Here is an 18,883-nt window from a genome sequence, read left to right as displayed (position 1 = left end):
GCTGTGGTTGACCAATTGCGTCACCAGATAAAGGAGTTACAGGAGGAGGTTAGTAGGCTGCGTAGCATCCGAGAGGATGAGCGGGAGATTGACAGGGTGTTCTCGGAGATTGTTCAGCTCCGGGAGTCCCCTGCCCCGACTGCAGCGGAGGTGTCAGAGGGCTCAGCACCGTGTGTAAAGGTGCATCATGACGCTGTTGAAGAGGACTGGAAGCTGGTGACCTCTCGTAGAAAGAGAAAGGCTCTTGCTCCTCCTCAAGAGTTACCCTTGAAGAACAAGTTTAGCGCCCTCCAAGCCGAGGAGGAGCTGGGCATGGCTCCAAGGGAGGCAACTGGCCTGGCAGACCCTGTGCCGTGCAGGAACCCCCGGAAGAAACGGCGAGTGATTGTTGTGGGTGACTGCCTGCTGCAGGGGACAGAGGCACCTATCTGCCGACCTGATCTCTTGTCCAGAGAGGTTTGCTGCCTGCCAGGGGCTCGAATAAGAGATGTCGTGGAAAGACTGCCAAGGCTTGTCCATGCATCAGACTACTACCCTCTGCTGATCTTCCATGTGGGTGCTAATGACACGAAAGGCAAACTGGAAACCATCAAACGGGACTTCAGAGCTCTGGGAATGGTGGTGAAGGGTCTGGGAGCCCAGGTCGTTTTCTCCTCAATCTTGCCTGTGAGGGGAAAGGACAGGAGGAGGAGTAGACGAGTTTTCCAAGTTAACAGCTGGCTGCGCCGCTGGTGTTGGCAACAGGGCTTTGGTTTCTATGACCATGGGACCCTGTTTGAAGATCAACAGCTGATGGGGAGAGACGGGATCCACCTTACCAAGCGGGGCACGCGCGTCTTTGCCAACAGATTGGCCAGCCTGGTAAGGAGGGCTTTAAACTAGGCAAGATGGGGGAAGGGGAGTGGTATAGTGGCAGGGGAGTCAGTAAAACACCGTTCAAGTCAGGATGCCTCCAGCGGGTGCATACAACCAGGGGAGACAGCATGCAACATGGCTATGGAGGATCCTCTTGCACCTCTTCTGGGAAGCCTGTGTGCTTGACTGGCTCTCTCAAATGCCTGTATACCAATGCACGCAGCATGGGGAATAAGCAGGAAGAGTTAGAGATCTGTGTGCGGTCGCAGGGCCATGATCTCATTGCAGTGACAGAGACATGGTGGGATAGTTCACATGACTGGGATGCTGTCATGGAAGGCTATGTGCTTTTTAGGAAAGACAGGCCAGGAAGGCGAGGGGGTGGAGTTGCTCTTTATGTGAGGGAGCAACTAGAATGTATGGAGCTCTGCCTCGGGGTGGATGAAGAGCAAGTTGAGAGCCTATGGGTAAGGATTAAAGGGCAGGGTAACATGGGTGACACTGTTGTGGGGGTTTACTACAGGCCACCTGATCAGGAGGAAGTCGTCGATGAGGCCTTCTACAGACAGCTGGAAGTAGCCTCACGATCACAGGCCCTGGTTCTCATGGGAGACTTCAACCACCCTGACATCTGTTGGGAAGACAGCACAGCTAGGCACAAACAGTCAAAGAGGTTCCTGCAGAGCATTGATGATAATTTCTTGACCCAGGTGGTGGAGACGCCAACGAGGAGAGGTGCAATGCTAGACCTTGTACTAACGAACAAAGAAGGTCTAGTTGGAGATGTGAAGGTTGGGGGCAGCCTTGGCTGCAGTGACCATGAGATGGTGGAGTTCAGGATCCTGCGAGGAGGGAGCAGGGCAATGAGTAGGATTGCAACGCTGGACTTCAGGAGAGCTGACTTTGGCCTCTTCGGGGACCTACTTAGGGGAATCTCCTGGGGTAGGGCCCTGGAAGGAAGAGGGGTCCAAGAGAGCTGGTTGATATTCAGGCGTCACTTCCTCCAGGCTCAGGATCAGTGCATCCCTCTGAGGAAGAAGTTCAGCAAAGCAGGCAGGAGACCTGCATGGATGAGCAAGGAGCTCCTGGCCAAACTCCAGCAGAAGAAGGAGGTGTACGGAATGTGGAAAAGGGGACAGGCCACTTGGGAGGAATACAGGGACGTTGTCAGAGCGTGCAGGGATGCGACAAGGAAGGCTAAGGCCCAGTTGGAATTAAATCTGGCAAGGGATGTCAAGGACAACAAGAAGGCCTTCTTCAAATACATCAATAGCAAAAGGAAGACTAGGGAAAACGTGGGCCCGCTGCTGAATGGGGCGGGTGCCCTGGTGACAAAGGATACAGAGAAGGCAGAGTTATTGAATGCCTTCTTTGCTTCTGTCTTCACTGCTAAGGCCAGTCCTGAGGAATTCCAGACCTTGGAGACAAGAGAGGAAGGCTGGAGAAAGGAAGACTCTCCCTTGGTTGAGGAGGATCGGGTTAGAGATCTTTTGTCCAAACTTGACATCCACAAATCCATGGGCCCCGATGGGATGCACCCACGAGTGCTGAGGGAGCTGGCGGATGTTATCGCTAGGCCTCTCTCCATCATCTTTGAAAGGTCCTGGAGATCAGGAGAGGTGCCTGAGGACTGGAAGAAAGCCAATGTCACGCCAGTCTTCAAAAAGGGCAAGAAGGAGGAGCCAGGAAACTACAGGCCTGTCAGCCTCACCTCCATCCCGGGAAAGGTGATGGAACAGCTCCTCCTGAAGGTCATCACTAAGCATCTGGAGGACAAGAAGGTGATCAGGAGTAGTCAGCATGGATTCACCAAAGGGAAATCATGCTTGACCAATCTGATAGCCTTCTATGACAGAATGACTGGCTGGGTAGATGAGGGCAGAGCAGTGGATGTTGTCTTTCTGGACTTCAGCAAGGCTTTTGACACTGTCTCCCATCACATCCTCCTAGGTAAGCTCAGGAAGTGTGGGCTAGATGAGTGGACGGTGAGGTGGATTGAGAACTGGCTGGATGGCCGAGCTCAGAGGGTTGTGGTGAATGGCGCAGAGTCAAGTTGGAGGCCTGTGGCTAGTGGTGTCCCCCAGGGGTCAGTCCTGGGCCCAGTCTTGTTCAATATATTCATCAATGACCTGGAGGAAGGCACAGAGTGCACCCTCAGCAAGTTTGCTGATGATACTAAACTGGGGGGAGTGGCTGACACACCAGAAGACTGTGCTGCCATTCAGAGGGACCTGGACAGGCTGGAGAGGTGGGCGGAGAGGAACCTCATGAAGTTCAACAAAGGCAAGTGCAAGGTCCTGCACCTAGGCAGGAATAATCCCATGCACCAGTACAGGCTGGGGACTGACCTGTTGGAAAGTAGCTCTGCCGAGAAGGACCTGGGAGTGCTGGTGGACAACAAGTTAAACATGAGCCAGCAGTGTGCCCTTGTGGCCAAGAAGGCCAATGGGATCCTAGGGTGCATTAGGCAGAGTGTTGCCAGCAGGTCGAGGGAGGTGATCCTGCCCCTCTATTCAGCCCTGGTGAGGCCTCACCTGGAGTACTGTGTCCAGTTCTGGGCTCCCCAGTACAAGAGAGACATGGCACTCCTGGAGAGAGTCCAGCGGAGGGCTACCAAGATGATTAGAGGGCTGGAGCATCTCTCCTATGAAGAAAGACTGCAAGAGCTGGGCCTGTTCAGCCTGGAGAAGAGAAGATTGAGAGGGGATCTCATCAACGTGTACAAGTATCTGAAGGGGGAGTGTCAAGAGGATGAGGCCAGCCTCTTCTCCGTGGTGCCCAGCAACAGGACAAGAGGCAATGGGCAGAAACTGAACCACAGGAAGTTCCATCTGAACCTGAGAAAAAACTTCTTCACTGTGAGGGTGACAGAGCATTGGAACAGGTTGCCCAGAGGGGTGGTGGAGTCTCCTTCGCTGGAGATATTCAAAACCCGTCTGGATGTGATCCTGGGCAATATGCTCTAGGTGACCCTGCTTGAGCAGGGAGGTTGGACGAGATGATCTCCAGAGGTCCCTTCCAACCTAAACGATTCTGTGATTTTTCTGTGATGGCCTGATCTTGCAACCATTTTAAAGTAAAATAGTACTTCCCTTTTGGACAGGAAGTTTTTGGGACGGTTCAGCAGTCAGTATTAAGTGTTTCACTGTGAGCTGGGAGGTGCTTGAGATCTCTTTTTCCATGGCAGGCAGCCAGAGGTCTGTCTCAAACCCTGGTCCCTCAGGCAGCTCAAATCTTACCTAACGCATCTCTGAGTTCGGCTCAAAGTAAAGCCATTGCCTTTGTACCACCCCCGCCTTTTTTTTTTTTTTTTTAATTGCGGCTATGCCAGTGTGAATTGCTGCTGTATATGCACCCCATTCTTGTACTGTTCCTTAGACATCTACTTTGAACCACTCCTGAAGACCAAGTACAGGCTAGATGGACTGTATCTGCCCCAGGCAAGCCCTCTTGTGTTCTTGTAGTAGCCTGCTCAAGGAGTGAGGAAGGCTGCAGGGCCCCTCTACAGTCTGAGAGTACTTGATCACACAGCTCTTATTTCCTAGGAATATGACTTAATCCTCCCCGGCCATTGGGAATGCAAGAAGAAAGCCTAATTGGAGTCGAGGAGACAGTGAACAAGAGAGAATTTGGCTCTCTTCTTGGTGCTGAGAAGTCTTCCTAGGGAACAGGGGTGGGTCAGGGAGTCCTAAATTCTCATTTTTGCTTCAGAAACTGCTTATGCATTTTGCATTAGAGTTGTTAGATGAAACATGAGTTTCACTAGGAGCAGAGACCAGAATCTAGGGCTCTGCGTTCACTGGCAGTGGCTAGGACCCTCGTGCCCATTCTTTTTGGCAGAATATGAATTTTGCATTTCTTTTGCATTCCTTTTGCGCAGTGGTTCAAGCTAATAACAGGATGAAGAATAGTTCCAGGCATGCCCAATGATTAAAGATGTGCTGTGAATGTAGAGGGCTGTATTCAGACTATGGCCTGAGGCCCCCAGATTGTTTGTATCCTATGCCCTGGGGAAGCTCTATAACTATTGTACCTTGTGCAGATGTTGGCGGTTGCAGCTTCCTTTCTGTGTCTATTAAATGTGTGGGGTTTTTCATTTGTTTGCTTTTCTGTGCAGGATCAGGGCTCAGTACAGCCTTCTCTTCATAATGTTGATAAGTCCCCATTACTCTTCTTCGAAATCAAAATTAAAGTCATTAGTCAGCTAATAGAATTTCTAATGTCTTTTTTTTCCTCCCTGGGTAACTGAATTAATATCCCACATCCTGAACACCTCCACTGCATAACGATGCTTCACATGCGCAGAGCCAAAACTATTCATTATACACACATTCTGGTGATGAGCAGTAATGTGGTTTGTTATATAGATACAAGAGCAGATTTGCTTGATTATTTACCTTTTTTTAGTAGGACAGCTTTTTAGGAAGATATGAAAATGGATTTAATGCCCCTGTTTCCCTCCTTCTCTCCCAGAATTTTCCCTTCACATTTGATTCTCCTGTATTTCCTGGCTGCCATGTATGAAATGAAATCCATATTCTTTCTGATTTGCTTCCCATATTTTGTAGACTCCACATGATCCTTTCCTCCTGAAAATAGGAATCTTTTCAGTTGGACGATTTTGCAACATACGTATGCCTTTTGCAGTACGCTTGTCTTTTAGGAAGTCAAAAGTGCCCCCACAGGTTGTGAAAGTCAGCTGAAACTGAGGGAACCGCAAGGTATTGCAGGACTTGCCCCTTTATTTAGCAAGAATTTTCATGTCCACATATGCCCAACAAATAGCCTAGTTAAAAGCAGCTGGAACCATTTCAAAGGGAAGTTATTGTTTATAGTAAATCTGCAATTTTATCAGCCATTACACTTTTCTGTCTTAAAAGGACTCCTCCTTTGTTTCTTGGAAAAGTGCAACAGAGCAAATTTAAAATGTCTCATGTCTTACATTTATCAGTAAGTAGGTCTACTTATGGAACTCATCAGAAAAATCTTTCTGCAGGTAGCTGTGGTGTCCTTTGGGCTTTTTTCCCTCCATAGCAGCAATCTGTAATCGCTTCTTAGCAGTGATTTACAGACATCTTGTCAACCATCCAAATCCTTAAAAACAAACCCAAAACCTCACTGATTTTTTTTCCTGGCGTTAACTTCACTTAATTTTCACTTTCTGAACAATGCACACACATGTTCGTATGATCTCGTCTATATAAATACGAAACCTAAGTAGCATTCTAGATATAAAGGATATTTAGAGGAACGTGGAGATTGCAGTTCACTCTAAATTCAGAATTAGTTCTGTGTCTCTGAAGTTACAGTATGCCAAATCCATCTATAATGTGCTCAGAAAATAAAACAGCATCCATCTGTAAGTAATCTGAATTGAAGGTGTGGTTTCTTCAGTTTTGCAAGCATAATCTTTATAGGGCATGCATTTTAAAAATTTTATCTTATCTTGTAAACATAGCATTGTTGGTCTCACTGTACACTTTCAGGCAATATTCCTATAAAGCAGAGTAAGGTAATTCTATAAATTACTGGAAAGCATTTTTTCGTGTACAGTAAATCAACCAAGATTGCTCAGCAGTTTAAAAAAGGAAAAAAAAAAAAACGATGAAGTACTTTGATCTACCGTGTGTCTGGGGAAAACCTAAACCAACTCAGTACAGTTATTACGCTTGTTAAGTGAGTGCTGATGTTGCGCTTTACGCTATTGAAAAAGTGGAATACATGGACGTTAGCTCAAAGATCTTGTAGTTTTGTGCATCACAGCAGAATTAGTCTTCCAAAAGGAAGAGCTTTATAAAGAGGAGATTCTACATGTGAGTTTTCCTGTGAAGTGCCAAGGGATGGACTTGGCCCCTCACAGAAGAAAGGGAGACATCTCTATGGCTCCATTGAGTTCATACTTGCCCAAATGACCACTTATGTGTTGGTTTCCTTGAGTTAATAGTAAGGGAACTTTTTTTTCTTGATCTCCTCACTGCTGTCTGTGTCCTTCTCAGCGAAGGAGTTTCACTTTACGGGAGGCCGTACGCTGCAGTGCAAGCAATGCAGTGGGATGACCCACGACTTTCTGCCTGACGGGTGTATGTTCTCAAGATCAGAATATAAACTTTGGCTATAGGAGTTAGAAGTGTAGTCAATTCATTATTTCACTCATTCTCCTGATTGTCAGTGTAAACTATGCATTTAGCATTTTTGCTTCAATCAGCTTCCTCAATAAGTCACTTTACAGAGATTCTTGGAATAGCATTTTACAGCCTAACATGTGTATCACAGAAAATATTACCTGACGTTCTGCCAGCGTATTTTCTTTCTTCAAGGCTTTCTTCTCGTTCCTGGTAATGGCAGGAAGAGGAAGCACAAATTATAGTAATCTGAAAGTTGACTACTTTTAAACATTTAGGACCTGGAATGGTCATTTGTCCCTGCAAAGACTTTACACTTAAGTGCTATTCAGAGTCTCAATCTTTTTTTTTTTTTCATGCCAGGTGTAACCATTAGACCCTCTAAGTGTGACTTCCTATCCCAGGCCATTAAATCTTATTACTGAGCTTTACAGTATGTTTCACTAAAGCATGTCTCCAGAAAAAGCATCCAGCCTGGAGCCGAAGCCACCGCAGTAGGAACCCATTGCTCCACTTGGCAGGAAAAGTGACTTGATTTTCGTTTTCCTGGTGGAGTTTGGGAGGCCATTAACTTCAGAAATACATATAAAAAGTGGGGTAGGGAAGTTTGTGAATAGCTCAGATTTGCTTTGTAACTTACGGCGATAAAGTGAAAGTTATCAATATATCATTTTGCAACTGAAACCCTTCTCTTACATAAGGTGCTTAGGAAAGCGTAGGAAAAAAGGATTGGAGAGTGGGTCTTGCTCTATGGTTCCTGGACATTAAATAATAGATGGTTGGATTACAGCCAGGCAGCCAAGGAAACCAAGGCTGTCTTCTCAAAAGCATCGATATGCACAAGAAATACAGATGGGCTGGTTACAAGCACAGGACGTTCGCTCCCTGGTTGAGGTGCTGTGCAGTATCGCCTCAACATTTGGGGATAGTTATTCGGATAACAGGGGAATTATTCCCAGCATGCCCAAATGCAGCATAGAAATCCTGCTCTGTTGCTTGCATGGGGAAAGGGAAAGAAGAGATTTCCCCCACAGCGTGTTTGTGCAGTAGAAAGCCTGTGCTAGTCCTGCAAGGGAACTGCGTGCTTCCATGTTTTCCACATTAATCTCCAATTAATCCAAGTGAATAGTGAGTTCTAGCTGTCTTAATACTATTTTTCAAACCTTCATAAAACCAGTGACGGTGTCTCTCTGTATGAGAAATACAAACCAAATTCATACCTGTTTCTACAAGAAGTTATAAATGGGAAGAGTTTGACCTGGCATTTTGTGAAGTGTTAGTTCGTATTATCTCATCTGTTCCAGAATGAAAGTTGCTAAATTCAGTCAAAATTAAACTCTACACTGAATATGTGCTTGGTTAACTTTATTTTTATCTAATGCAGTCAGACTTTTTAAATAATTCCATAACATTAGTTAGGAAGATCTTTAACACTTATTAAAATAAAAATCATTGCAAGGTTAAAATAGCTCTTCAGGCTTGAATCAGTCCATGTCATTTAGACTGCTCACTGCTTCTGGCTTTGAAAATATTACAGATGGTCAATAAACTCCAACAAATGTTCATCAGAACTGCAGGCTGACGATTCAGTATAGTCTGGAAGCCATATAAATACTAATGCAGACAGCTGGTGAAATTGCTTTTCCGCAAAATGAAGTGATTGTCAAAAATATCTCCTAGGTTGACCAAAAAAATGTTTGATGCATCTCCTTTCTTTTTTCACAACTAAATAATAGCAATTCTAATAGATTCCTATTTGCAAGTCATTTTCTTAATGGTGCTGATGCTTTATAGTTCTTAAGGAGATTATACTTCATAAATGTATCAACAGTTGCACTCTACTAATTTGCAGAACAAATTTTTAAAAAAAGAAAAGCTCTATTTAGAGCTGTGCTATCTTTTGCTACGCTGTCAGATGACGTAGCGACACCTGCCAAAGGTCATCCAGAAAAGCATATATCACAAGGCGAGTGGATGTCTCTTTACGTCACTTTAAATAGAGACTGCTACTGTTTGAGCTGAGCTACAAATTCAATTCCCTGCAGTAATTTAGGATAAATGTCTTTAGAGATGCTCATACATCCTGCTAGGTCAATTTGTCTTTCAGCACCAGTTGAAGAGAAACAAGTTTGTGGAGACTAACGCCTGGGTGTATTTAAGGAGGGAATGCATTCACTTATCTTTCCAGAGGTTATGTACAAATTGGTATTTTAGGATCAATGGAAGAAAATGGAAAAAAGAAAGAACTGGCCCTTGACCACCGAGATGACGGTGATCCTCATTTGTAAATCTCAACAAAGCCCAGGCATGAGAGCTGTCCCGCTCCTCCTTGGACCTGCAAGTGGGACGTAGCTCCAAGCGATGCCATTATATCTGGCAGGGAAAGTGTGCACATGCAGGCTTTTTGAGAGGTGATTTCCAGCAGGAGGGAGGGACCACAGTGGCCTTAGTGGCAAGGCTAGAGCTGGGAAAACCAAAGGAGCAGCGGTGGCCGCTGCGCCTTCCCCAGCAGTTTGCGTTCTTGCTGGCAGGCCAGTGGGTGCTTCTTCCCTGGGAGGTGGTTTGCAATTCAGTGAGCGCAGGTTACCAGGAAGAGACATCTCCCTGTGTGTAGAAATAAAAAAAGCCATCCGTTCTTGCGTCTCACAGATTAACTGTCTCTTTTAGTCCTGTACTTGTTTCCCTTAAAGGTTGTTAGCCAGCAGTTTGCTTCCCCATTCCTTCTGGATACAATCTCCTTCACCATCCCCCAATATTTAAGCAAGTCTGATTTTCTTTCAGTGCTTGGGTCATGTTCTTTCTTCCTGTCACTTGGGGCAGTGGCAGGGTCAATCGATGACCAGCCAGCTTTCAGGAAGCAGTGCTAGGTATGTCAAACCCACACCTCTGCAAAAGAGAAAAGCTCCCATAAAACAATAAACTGCTGAACTAACTAACTGCTGGCCTGCCCTTAGCAGGCAGATAACCAGCTTCTGTGCAGGCCATGCATCAGTCTAGCCAGAGGTACCATCCCTCAGGAGACGGGTCACTTCTTGCACTGAGTTTTGGTGATTCTTCTCCTTCTCCATGTTCTCCCCCTCTCCCCCTCTTCCTCTCTCTCTGTTGTTACCAACTTAAATAGTTTCAGTGCTTGCTGTCAGACTTGCAGAGATTGGTTACATGCTATTGGCAATGGGAGAACAGGAAAAAGCTTCCTAACAGTAGCTATTATTGCTGTTTTCATGTTAAGAATTTGTGCTGAAGATCTCCTAGGGATCTAATCCATGAAGGCATCCTTCTTTTTTGTCTCACGCCCAAAAGCTATAGGAAAAAAAAAACTGAGATAATAGTTTTGAATGCGTCTTTGGTGTCTTATCAGAGGTCCCATGGGCTTGCTGAGTTGCTTTGGTCAAAGTACTTGCTTTTTCTGTGTCTCAGTTCTTTGATTAGTAAATTGGAAATAATTGCACTCACTTTTTTAAGCGCTGCTTTAGTGAACCGATCTCAGTGCCAAGTATTACTTTATTTCTGTTAATGGCACTACAGAGTACCAGTAGTACTTTTTCAGAAAAACAAACTACTTGAAGAGGCTCCATTTCCTTTCCTCTCTGCTTCCTCGCTGTCCCAGCACAAGTGTCCTGGCCCATGTTACTTCAGCCATACTGGAAAACATTAAAATGATTGTGATAACTCTCTGCAAATTCATTCTGATAGCAGAAGTGAAACTTGTATCATCTGTTACTCTAGTGCTAGCATTAAATCCCATCAGTATCAATCAGCCCAAAATTCTGCAGTTCTGCAGGCATGATGCAGTGTACAAGACCTGTTTCATCAGTGGCTTATCCTAACCTTACTATAGTTACGTTTCTGCAGTCTTTTTATCTCCTTGGGATCAAACCTTCATCACTTTCCATGAAAAAATAGAAGCGTTTGCTTATTGTGCAGCTTACTGATTTGCTGAAAAATAACATTAACAACAGTGATGAAGCCATGACAAAAAAAGTTGTGTGTGAAAATACAGGTTGGTAGACAAAAGAGGTTGAAATTGTAGTAGAAACCTAGAGCATGCCGTTATTATTTCTTTATGGCAAGGAGGTGCTCGGCAACATTCCCACTATAAAGAATTTAGAAAAAGCTACCTGCTTCAACTATGCCCTTGTGCATAATAGGAAAAGCTGGCACTGCTCAGCTTTTGCTTTTCAAATGCTGTCCATCGTAGAGAAATACATTTCATACTTTCTGTAACAAAGGAATGACTGGAAGACAAAAACTCTGCCACAGAAACCAGCTATCTACTAAAAGATAAGCAAAGCACATCAGTTGAAGTTACGAGCATGAGATTAAAAATAGGGCAGGAATTAAGTCCCTCAGACTAATGCTTCTATTTAGCATAGGTCTGCAACCTAGCTCGGCTTTATGTACAGCTAGTTAAAAATCCTGTGTAGTGTGAGATGAGTTTGGTTTCTTTTAACATTCTTATTGCTTAAAAAAAAAACCTGTTAATCATCTTTCCAGGATGCTGCAAATAGTACTTACTTTGAGTTCTAGTAAGATGGAATTTTTTTTTTTTCCATAGGAGGTGGAGCTTTAATGTCTTGTTGTTTTAAAAACCTGATATTTTCACTGTACGGTTTTTTTGCCATATGTCAAAAATTATTCTCGTTGCAGACTATCTTGCCGAATACTGATTTGAAAATAATAACGTGACTAAGTTTTTGGGGCTGTCTTTTGTGGGGGAGGCCTGTATGTTGGTTTATTGACTGTCAAAGGGGTTACAGTGAGGAAGTTTAAATAACGGGAAGGAGGTTAAAAAAAAAAAACAGTGGACAACCTCTTCCTTTGCTACTTACAAATCAAGAAAAATAAAGATGCAAATGTCATCATATGACTCTGTTTTGCCCTTATGAATGTACGTGTGTGCATGGGGAGAGGCTAGGAGGGTATTCCTCTGAGATATGGAAACTAATTCTACCTGCCCTGGGCATTTCTTTTTCAAAAAAAAAAAAAAATCTCAGAATCGTGCAATGAGACTAATTTTTTTCGTTATCATTATTTTTCCCCCCAAAGTGGCTGATATCAAGTCAGTGTGTAAACACATAATTAAGCATTTTAAATAGCTCTCCATGTGTTCCATTGATTCAGCTATCCGTCATGCATTTTATAGGTGCTCATTGCCTGAAAAATTACATCACTTATTTGGAGTCTAAATACCACGTGCGGCTGAAGAGCTGCGTACCGAGGTTTGAAAACACTGTCCTTACGCTTGTTGCAAGGCGACGGTGCGCTTTTAGTCATCCTGGGACAGGATACTCGGTTAGGGAACGTGACGGTGACAGTTTGCACTAGCTGAGGATCTGCTGGCTGCGTTCGTGCTTTGCATGCGCCGTTGGGATCGTGTTGTATTTGAACCGTGTTATTTAGGAGTTTGAGCACGAGTACGTGATGGCGGGTTGGTTGGGGGGGGGGGTGCTGCTGTTCATACTGCATAGGAAAAGTCCGCTAAAGAAAACGTGACTACTGGTTAGTGCTTGGATTGGTCTCCAAAACATAGTATTTAGCTTGCAAAGCTTTCATTGGAAAAAATACACCCAGCGCACACACTAAATGAGGCGAGATGCAGGAAGATCATTGTGTAGTGGGTTAGTCAATTAGCATGGCAAACTTGTGCTGCAGGATGCAGTGTATGGAAGCTGATGCATGGCCATTTTGCCCCCCCCCCCCCCCCCCCCGGTGTGACCTTCAGCATGAAGAAAAAAAAATTATCTGTGTCTGGACTGCTCTAATAGTATTGAAAAGATGCCTTTGCTCGTCAGAGGACTATACAGTAGACTGCTGCTGTGGGCTGAGGTGAGTTTGTATTAAACAATAGATATTGCTTTGATCCAATCTACATAGCATAAGGCAGGAGATACAAGAAAAGAGATGGATTCTGTTGGCGTGCAATTAGTTTGTTACCAAATGCACGTGCATTTTTAAAAGCCAGCTTGCCTGGAAAAGCTGTTGGACCTGGCAACGTATTTATCTTTTGCTAGTGAGTAAACGGGAATTTCTACCTTTAGGAGGATTAAACTTGAGGTCAGAGCGAAGCAGCTGTATCACAGTTCAATCGGTGTCTCTAGGCTCTCAGTTGTAACCTACTCAAAATTCTGGAAGTGGGGTGGGTTTTTTTTGTTTGTTTGCTTGTTTTCCTTCCGTTCCTTTGGCCTCAGTTTGATTTATACGTGCTTTTTTTTGGTACAGGAGATCCAAACCCAAGGAGAAAAAAACATATGAAGCAGCAGGCTTTTACTATATGAGAAAGCATACTTGAAGTTGTTTTCAGAGCAGAAAATGTGTTCGAAGAGCCCTAATGACCTACATATAGAAAAATAAAATAAAAAAACACCTCACATCATTATGAAAGCCAGAAGAGGAAAACAGGAGGTGGATCTCACTGCTTAACAAAGCACTGAACTTCATGGTAAAGTCTCCCTGCAACCTTTAGATTTATCTTCGTCTTTTACTAGCCTTCAGAAACACTCATTTTTGGCTATGTTGTAGCTTAAACAGAAAGTTTCTCAAGTCTTTTAATGTGTACCTCTCTTTAGCAGACTCAGTTTAGAAAGGTTTTTGTGCCTCTGCATAGTCTGTGGCCCCCGGAGGGAGGGCGAGGAACACGTTGTTCGGCCATGTGTGTTTGGGAGCAGCGTCTCCGCTAGCTCTGAGGGGAGTTGGCACCGGTTGTTGCTCACTGAGGAATTGTGCAGAGCCTGTTAGATCACTTAGAAAAAGCAAATGCAATGCTTATTTCTAGGTCTTTGAGTTCAATAGGCATGGTGGCATCTCAGAGGAATAAGGCATCCGTCGTGTTAAAGTTGCTTTTTATTTTTATTTTTTTCTCCCATTGCAGGAAGCAGAAAAGGAACGGCCGCTGAAGGACTGTGTGGCCTACTTAAGGAGGAAAGGACAGGCATATCGGTAAGTTTGAGACCACTTATTCAAAATGCAATTACATTAGTCCGATACAAAGAAAAATACATAAACAAACAGAAAAGGAAAATTAGGAAGCACGGCTGGAGTGCCAGCAAAAGGCATCTCCATTAGGCTCCCACTTCATGGTGTGAATATTTCTCCACAGGGCAAGTCCCAGGAGCAAAGCAGCACAGGGTAGCCTGCAAAAAGGAGAGGTTCAGGTAATACATTGTCTTAAAGCTAACCCTCTGAAGATTCATTCACCATTTACAGTCACCTTTATCTGTCTAAAATCTCCCTTTTTGGTCACTTTGTGCAGGTAGCAAAGTTCTGGTTTATTCAGAGGACCATGCATTAATCTTTCAAGGGGAGACACAGTAGTAGGGTCGTAGTTGGCCTTTTTCTGAGCCTTCTGAATCTCTTCATTCAGTGTGTCGGCCGCAATGAAACATCTCACGCTGAGCATCAGCTGTGGCATCTAAATTGTATTGATGAAGCCTCTACGTAGCTAATTATTTGATACACAAGTTAGTGCTAATGTTTTTGTGGAAACAGCATTATTTACAGGCTTCTGTATCAGATCCTTGTTCACGTGTTCAGCTGAGAACACTGTTTTCAGCTCTTTTTTTCTGGCAGAATAGAAAGCCTGTATGCTGATGGAGTATTTTGCTTTGATCCAGAAGAAAGTGTCTGTAAAAATCAAAAATAAAATGGTTACTAACTTTTCAAGATGTTAAAAAACAAACTGACAGCTTTTGGTCAAGCAGTCTTCAATTTATTTAAAACCGTTAGCTTAATCTCAGTGTAACAGGGCCACAGAAAACCAGAAAGCAAATACTTATTTTCATGTTATTGATTAAGGCCTCAAAATAGTGAAAGGCACAATGCACAATGAATAATTGGCCATGGTCTCTTGAGGCAGAGCCATTTCAGCTTTTTCATCACAAAGCTGCAGGGGACTGTAAACTGGCTATACAAAAATTATCTTCACATAATCTATCAAAGAGACCATCTGACTCCATCAGAAAAAAAGATCATGAAAAGTTATGTATGTTACCCCTTGGAAGTGGAATAAGTGTCTTCTAGGAAACTGCCTTTTTTTTTTTTTTTTTCTTTAAAGCAACATTTCATCACTTCCATATAATGCTTTTCTGGAGGAAGATGACAGCTGCTGCGCCTTTATAATAAATTCCGTAGCAGAGAGCTTCAGAGGTCGAGGGAAGCAGCACGCAGCTCTCCCCCCTCCTACTCCCCAAAAAGACCAATGAACTTGAGAGAAAAGAGTCAGTGAAACAATCAATCCAAAATGAGAGAGAACTAGAACTAAAGAAAAAACAAATCATTTAAACAAGAAAAAAAAGGCTTAATATGCAACTTTAACATAACACTTAAGTGAAAACTGATTAAAAAAAGAAACAAATCAGGTAGAGTAAGGATTTGGAATTTGTCCACAAGGAGCATTTGTCCAATGTTCTTCAGTGATAAAACTCATGAAGTCTGTAGAAGGAAAAAACTCTGAGAGTAACTAACTGCACTAAAATGAGTATTGATTTTTTTGCTGCTCAGACAACATAAGCTTTCGAGAGAGATATATTATTTCAAAAGTGAAATAGAGTGCTTTCATGGAGCTGAATGCATTTGCTACTACCTTTGCTACATCCTAGATAAAATCTTAAATACTAGCTGGTTCATTAATTGTAAAAACTACACTCAAATGAGGAGCTACCTGGTAATCTTTCACTTAGCAATTACATTTTATTTATACATCATTAGTATATATTTTATATATTTATATATTTATATTTTTATTTCTATTTTATACATCATTAATATATATTTTATATATTTATATTTTATTTTCTGGATAGTCTCAGTTTCCCACAGAAAAAACAGGGTTCACATTACTCCTTTGAGGCTTATTGCATTTGACTTACAACCTAATGAGGTATGATTGATAGTATTAAAAATGCTGAGAAACACCCAGGCTTTTTGTAATTTTTATTTCTGTGCTATCAATCAGACAAAGACAACTAAGCATCACTGCAAAGTTTGTTTAATATATTCCAATCAATATGACCTCTTGGAAGTAACGGCTCTAGTAATAGAAAAGTGCTTGTGGCATGCCAGTATTTAGGAGGAACAAGATGGGATGATCTTGACTGCACAAACATTTGCAGTCTTCTAGCAGTATTTTTTTTCTTACATGAGAAGACAGGGCAACGTGATTTGTTTAGTAAGCTGGACTAACTCAAGCAAAAAACATTTTACTATGACCAAATGTAAAGGCACATGTATAATAAAAAGGAATTCAGTATGGCTGGGGGGGGAACACGCCTCAAAAACATAAAAGATTCCTTTGCACTGTTATAGCTAAAAAAGGTATTAATAGGTAGAGGAAATGGAAGCAAGAGAATGATTTTTACTTCTATACATAACGTTAAGAGGTCAACCTAGGAAATTTTTTGATGCCCACATTTTTAGAAAAGATATACTGAAATACCAGAAATAATGCATAGCGTCATTAAAAAAAAAAGAATCAAAGGGCAAAGAAAAAGCCTTATATCAATTTAAAGAACTTGAACTGTTCAGCATATCCCTCCCCCCCCCCCCCCCAAAAAAAAAATTGATAGATAAGTTGCTTATAGGATAAAAGCTTTTTTTCCTCCTGGCGAAGGAAAGTTTTTGCTGCCCTGCAGTCATGATGGGGCCAGAGCAGATCCAGCCAGGAGTGGGACGATGCACTCAGGTAACACAGTGTCCAAGAGCAAGATGAGTTCAAAATGGATATTCACTAAAAACATGTGCCAAGGAGAAGGCCCATACTACCAAGCACTGATTTCACAAGAGTTCAGCTCAGGACCAAACAGTTTAGTCGAACCCAAGTGGGTGGGCTCACTACCTGTTTGGAGCAGCCCTGTAGCTGCCTGAATTGGAAATGAACAATCTAGTTACCTACTCGTTACAGATACTCTGATGGTCTCTTTTGGAGTTAAGCACTCTAAATCTATGCACAGGTGTTGCTGATGGTATAATTCAGCAGCAATTGAATTGCAAAGTATAGGTGGGAAATTAATCTGATCAACAGACCAGGTGTACATTACTGGTACATTACTGGTACAAGCAAGACAAAACAGGAAAAAAGCAGCTCAAAGTTAAGGCTAAATTTCTCAGGCTAAAAATCAGTGGAAAAAAAAAAAACGTGTGTGTGAGACCCTTTTTATAAAGAGAGCACAGTTTATATGTAGATGCAAAGTGAAGAACGTTTTTTGATCTTCATCACAAAAAGTGTCAGAACTTTAATTGTTTAAAGCATACTGGCAATACACTTTGGCATCTGCAGTGGCTGGCTGCATCAAGATTGTGTATTGTGTACGCAGTTTTTTTTTTTTTTTTTTTGCAATCAGTCAAGCAACTCATATAATTTGTAATGAACAGATTTTTCAGAACCTATACATGGCTTTATATCCTCAGAAGTAGAGTTATTCCGACACGAAGCGAAACATTTTTATTTCTGTTGACTGGGAGTATGTATGTCGAGAACAGCAAAAAGGTGTACTCTTGTAACTGTGTTCTGTGACTCTGATTTAAAGGCTTGTGCCTAGCCTGTTTAAAAAGCCAACCAAACATTTAAAAAAAAAAAAAAACCTTCTAACAGGAGCAGTGATATGCCAAGAAACTGCTAGAGAACAGTCTGTTATATTATTATTTTATATACACATAAATAAAAATGTTAAAATATATATATATATATATATATATAAAACTACATCTATAAAAGCACTTTCTTTTTAAGCTTAGATAGCACGTGGCAAATGAGCTTTATAGTTTCTACGCACATACTTTTTTCCCTAAATTATTTCAAATTAAGTTTTCCACTTATTCCCTTCCCTTGCTGTGTGAAGAACTACCACAGTGCCACAAATTCAAAAGGCCCAGTACAGCTCAGGCTTTGATACATGTCTTCTGCTGCAGTAATATTTACTGAGGCACTTACAAGCAAGCATCTCACGCACGGTGAAAGAAAACAGCTCATCCTGAAAGATTTGTAGCCTAAACACCCAGTTTCAGAAAAGACCTGCTCGTTGTCATCCCTTTAGGCACATATCTGGACTGACACAAACCGCTGAACGTGTGAAGTTTTGCCATCACTGGCTTGCAGTTTGTCTCAAGCTTGTCTGCGGACTGAAACCCAAGTCACACTGGTTATATGCACATGTTGCACATTTGTTCATTTTTAATTTTTTTAAACAGCCAGCAGGGCTGTTTTTAAAAAGGATATTTTTCTACCTATCTGATGCACAAATATATGGCCAGAGGCACTTTCTCCTGATCAGAGAACTGCAAAATATACTAATACCTTGCTCTTTCTTTTTTCCCAGATGCTATTTCTTTATATTTAGAAGCCATTTGAAAGAAAAGTGACAGGCGTACAAAGGAGCAAGCGTCACATCAGTAGCCCTAGCAATGTGGTCCGGGGAACAGGAGCACCTGGAGCACCGCAGTGGAAGTCTCCACCTGAGACACCGCAACCCTGTCTCAGGACTGAACCAGCAGTTGTTTATTCAATTTACTCTACAGCTGCTATAGGGCACCAGTGTTTACCCTTTCCTGCCTCCTGCCAAGTCTCAGAGCTCTGCATTTTATTGTTTCCTGTCATCTTTGACCTATGAATTGGTTCTGTCACAGCCTCATATAATGTACAAAACGCAGCAGTTTCTGGAAGATCCTGGCTCAGGCTACGATTGTGAAAGGCACGTCTTTGCGCTGAGGAGCCTAATGTAAAGAAATAGAGCATCGTATAAAACGGACAGGGAAAGGACTCTCTGCAAAAAATTACAGCTGCAGGAAAATTAGGCAAAGCATTTCTAAGTCCCTCCTAAAACAGACGGTCCTGTTCATTCCTGCCAACCACACAGAAAGAGAACAGGAGAAAGTCCCTATTAGAGGACTTATGCTAGCTGCAGAGATGGCCCGAG

General features: G+C 42.8%; 1 long non-coding RNA gene across 1 annotated transcript; it reads left to right on the top strand.

Moving 5' to 3' along the window:
* The first annotated feature begins 12,692 nt into the window (after window positions 1-12,692).
* Window positions 12,693-18,588, top strand: LOC138064485 (uncharacterized). The gene is made up of 4 exons (XR_011137745.1): window positions 12,693-12,803; window positions 13,197-13,416; window positions 13,846-13,913; window positions 18,287-18,588. It is a non-coding gene; the product is annotated as an uncharacterized lncRNA (long non-coding RNA).
* Window positions 18,589-18,883: the final 295 nt, after the last annotated feature.

Source organism: Struthio camelus, chromosome Z (genome assembly GCF_040807025.1).
Source record: "Struthio camelus isolate bStrCam1 chromosome Z, bStrCam1.hap1, whole genome shotgun sequence".
Lineage (NCBI taxonomy): Eukaryota > Metazoa > Chordata > Aves > Struthioniformes > Struthionidae > Struthio > Struthio camelus.
The sequence above is the reverse complement of the archived record's forward strand: the minus strand, read 5'-3'. Positions and strand labels throughout refer to the sequence as shown.